This window comes from Oryx dammah, unplaced genomic scaffold, assembly GCF_014754425.2.
Source record: "Oryx dammah isolate SB20612 unplaced genomic scaffold, SCBI_Odam_1.1 HiC_scaffold_11229, whole genome shotgun sequence".
NCBI classification, from domain to species: Eukaryota; Metazoa; Chordata; class Mammalia; order Artiodactyla; family Bovidae; genus Oryx; species Oryx dammah.
In genome coordinates, this window is record NW_024080622.1 from 2,026,999 (window position 1) to 2,031,832 (window position 4,834).

Consider the following 4,834-nt stretch of genomic DNA (forward strand, 5'->3'; position numbering starts at 1 on the left):
GTATGAAAAAAATATGATAATGGAAGCAAAAACATGAATGAAAATCAAGGAGAAAAGGGGCTTTTGAGACATAAGCTATTCAATGAACAGATGGATTGAAATTTGACAGTTTTCATCATCATAACGTACACAATTCCCATATCACACACATGCAAACACAATAAGGATTTTTAGTGCAGGCAGTGGCATCCTAATTCTATCTGCAAGAGTATTCTCTAGACACACGTTTCTGCTTCTTTTAAAAAATAATCTTCATTTTATTCCATTTTTAGGATAATCTTATCTCACAAATATATTTTAATGTTGAGTAAATAATTGATTATGTTAGTGGCTGAAATTACATATAACCAGAAGGACAGTTTTTAAATATAAATTTATTTATTTTAATTGGAGGTTAATTACTTAACTATATTGTATTGGTTTTGCCATACATCAACATTATGTATAACTTTTAATAGGAAATTTGTGATGAAGAGCAGCATCTCGCAAGACTGGTCTCCTGAACTGACCAATTAAAATACTCTAACAGCAGAAGAGAGTGACTGGGTCTGTAGGACTATTTATTGATTTAACAACTTGAAGTGGATGTGGAAATATCTCCTTTGCTATTAAATCATGTTACTAGATCATGTTATTGGACTCCAGTGTAGAGTTTATTAAATACTCTGGGTCATGTCTCCAAGTCAGTTAAATTAAAAACAGTCTCTATCAGTCCAAAAGTATATATGTATTTACATAGCTTATGACCAAAACAGTCTTTTAAAAACGGTCTCATGCTACTTTGAGGCTTCCCAGGTGGCACTAGTGGTAAATAACTCACCTGCCAATGTAAGAATCGATGTAAGGAGATGTAAGGTGTAAGGAGATCACCAGAAGGAGATAAAAGAGGTGGGGGTTCAATTCCTAGATTGTGAGATCCCCTAGGAGGAGGAGGGTATGACAACCCCTAGGAAGAGGAGGGTATGACAACCCATTCCAGTTGTTATGGTATGGCAATTTCATTCCAGTATTTTTGCTTGGAGAATCCCATGGACAGAGGAGCCTGGTGGGCTACAGAACACAGCAGGGTCACAGAGTCAGACATGACTGAAGCTACTTAGCATGCATGCTGCTTTTAGCCATATACCTGAAACAGGAAAGAAAAAATTTCCCCAAAACAATGCTAAGAGTCTACCACATATGAAATGTTCTTCTTTCAAAGAAATATACTGTGGTCTTGAAAACTGTTTCATTTAATCTGCATTAATTGCAGTTAATGAAAAAGACTATTGCAGGAGGTCACTGGAAGATGTAACTTATGGTTGACCCATGAAATAGACCTGGGCAGTCAGAGGCTCTTCCCCTCCCCGCCCCACCCCCAACTCCCATGCTTGGAATATGCACTCTGCCCATGGTTTCCACAGTGGGAGATGTTCCAAGGACATAGTCCTGAGAGAGTAAACTGTTGATGAGGCCATGTGGACTGAACCCAGTTCAGGTATCTCTATTTTTTTTTTTTTAAGTTTCTGGCAGGTAGGGACAGAGATATATTCATCTTGTAGCCACCTAAGACAAGTCTCAAACCTGAGATCCCTTGCTTATTAAACTCAATGCCTTCCCATCTACAGTGATCCCTATCTTTCTTCACTTGCCCCTTGCCCTTTGTGCTCAATTTTCAAACCAACAATGACCAAAGGTAAGAGCACGGCCTCTGAAACCAGACCATCTGTTTCAGCACCCCAGCCCTGTCTAGGAGACCTAAACAAGTTTCATAATCTCTTTACACCTCCATATTTTTCTCAACTATGAAATGACATCTACTGGATAATTCTGTTCAGAAGAGTAAATGAGTTATTTTATGTTATTGAATATCTTCCAAATAATCTATGTTATACCAGGGATTCTAACCTCTGGGATCTACTGCTTGATATCTAAGGTGGAGCTGATGTAATAATAGATACAAATAAATCACACAATAAATATAATGCCCTTGAATCATCCCAAAACCATCCCCCCTCCTTGGGTCCATGGGAAAATGGTCTTCCACAAAACCGGTCCCTGGTACCAAAAAGGTTGGAGGTCACTATCTTATACTAAAAAATGGAAGAAATACCATAGTCAGGTGAGGTTATATGATTTCTACAAAGTCACAAAGTTAATAAGTATCAAAGGTGGGCTCGCTGGCCTCCTGCGTTATATCATGTGTCATTTTCTCTGTGATCTTCAGGCCACAACTTTAAATTATGTGATAATTTACTTTCTTTCCAATGTAAACTTTTGCATAGATTCTTTGATGATATGCAGAGAATTCTCCTCCTTGGTTACCAGAATGTAATCTTCCAGAATGGGCAGACAGAGGGTAGGGCCGCTCAGTCCATGTCTGTATATTAGCTTGCCAACTGACCGAGGACAAGTAAAGGGGAGAGGCAGGAGACTGCAAGCCTCACAACTTTAGAATATGTGACTGTTTACTTTCTATTCAATATCAATTTTTGCATAGATTCTTTGGTTATATCCAGGGGTAATTTCTATGTGCAAACTGCATGCAAATTAACTATGCAAATATTAAAGGGTAGATGGCCACCTGATGTGAAGAGACAACTTACTGGAAAAGCCCCTGGTGCTGGGAAAGACTGAGGGCAGGAGGAGAAGTGGGCAAAAGAAGATGAGATGGCTGGATGACTTCACTGACTCAATGGACATGAGTTTGAGCAAACTCCAAGGGGTGGTGAAGGACAGGAAAGCTTGGCGTGCGGCAGTCCATGGGGTCACAAAGAATTAGAAATGACTCAGCAACTCAACTGAACTGAAAGGGTAGAGAGGAGCCAAAAAGAATTATATCTAATCCTGAAATCTTGCAACCATTTCCCTCACCCTTACAGTCTACCCACTTGCTTTTCCCCTGCCCTTTTATTGTTTTTTCAATAATATTTTTCCTCAGAGGAGATTTTTCTGCTTCCCTCAAAATTTTGAACTTGAATGAGGTCCTCTGGGAAAATCCTCCTGTAAGACCTAATGAATTAAAAACTCCAAAAGAAACTTGCTTTGTTACTTAGAAAATATCCATGGCCTCATATATTTTCTAATAGTTAAATGTGCCTAACTGGCACAGAGAGCAAATGACCAACTCAGATCATGTCTTTTCCCCCCATTTTTCTCCCTATCTCTCCTAACATCAGGTCCTCTGTTACTATACTAACAATTCTGACAGAAGTGGTATGTACTGAGAAAACTGTCCAAGTGTTTAGCAAATGGAGAAAATGAGAAGAATCAGGAATACACCAAACTGAGTCTCTTTCAGCAAGATCTGGACTGGATTCACCCACAAGCGTCATATTTACTTTTTATCTTCCTCTCTTCTCTGTTCCCAGGTGGGACTACTGGTAAAAACCCGCCTGCCAATGCAGGAGACAGACACAGATTCGATCCCTGGGTTGGGAACATCCCTTGGAGAGGGAAATAGCAACCCACTCTAGTATTCTTGCCTGGAGAATTCGACGGAGAGAGGAACCTGATGGGCTACAGTCCATGAGGTTGCAAAGAGTCAGATACGACTGAAATGACTTAGCGCTTCTCTGTTAGCACCTAATCATGAGCTTGGCAAGCCCGGAGATACTTTCAGTTCAGTTCAGTTCAGTCACTCACTCGTATCCAACTCTTTGCGATCCCATGAATTGCAGCATGCCAGGCCTCCTTGTCCATCACCAACTCCCAGAGTTCACCCAAACTCTTGTTCATCGATTCTGTGATGCCATCCAGCCATCTCATCCTCTGTCATCCCCTTCTCCTCCTGCCCCCAATCCCTCCCAGCATCAGAGTCTTTATCAATGAGTCAACTCTTCGTATGAGGTGGCCAAAGTATTCCAAAGAATACCCAGGACTGATCTCATTTAGAATGGATTGGTTGGATCTCCTTGCAGTCCAAGGGACTCTCAAGAGTCTTCTCCAACACCACACTTCAAAAGCATCAATTCTTTGGCACTCAGCCTTCTTCACAGTCCAACTCTCACATCCATACATGACCACTGGCAAAACCATAGCCTTGACTAGACGGACCTTTGTTGGCAAAGTAACGCTCTGCTTTTCAACATGCTGTCTAGGTTGGTCATAACTTTCCTTCCAAGGAGTAAGTGTCTTTTAATTTCATGGCTGCAATCACCATCTGCAGTGATTTTGGAGCCCCCCAAAATAAAGTCAGCCACTTTTTCCACTGTTTCCCCTTCTATTTCGCATGAAGTGATGGGACCAGATGCCATGATCTTCGTTTTCTGAATGTTGAGCTTTCAGCCAACTTTTTCACTCTCCTCTTTCACTTTCATCAAGAGGCTTTTTAGTTCCTCTTCACTTTCTGCCATAAGGGTGGTGTCATCTGCATATCTGAGGTTATTGATATTTCACCCGGCAATCTTGATTCAAGCTTGTGCTTTATCCAGCCCAGCGTTTCTCATGATGTACTCTGCATAGAAGTTAAATAAGCAGGGTGACAATATACAGCCTTGATGTACTCCTTTTCCTATTTGGAACCAGTCTGTTTTTCCATGTCCAGTTCTAACTGTTGCTTCCTGACCTGCACTCATGAAACAGGCACAGTTCCTACACCAAGAAGGGGTTAAGGGAGTCCACAGCCCTTGAAGTGATTAGTAACATTTTGCATTTATGTGCACACAAACATTTTTCTGAGATAAAAGTCTAACTTTGATTTTCAGTCAACAGGATCTGTGATACTAAATTGCTAGAACTCTCCTAAGCATATTCTCCGTCTCAGCCCAGACTCCCTTATGGGTATTATTTTCAACTCAACACCACAAAGACTAAACTCTGGTTATTCCTGAAATTTCTTTAGGAGTTAAAATAA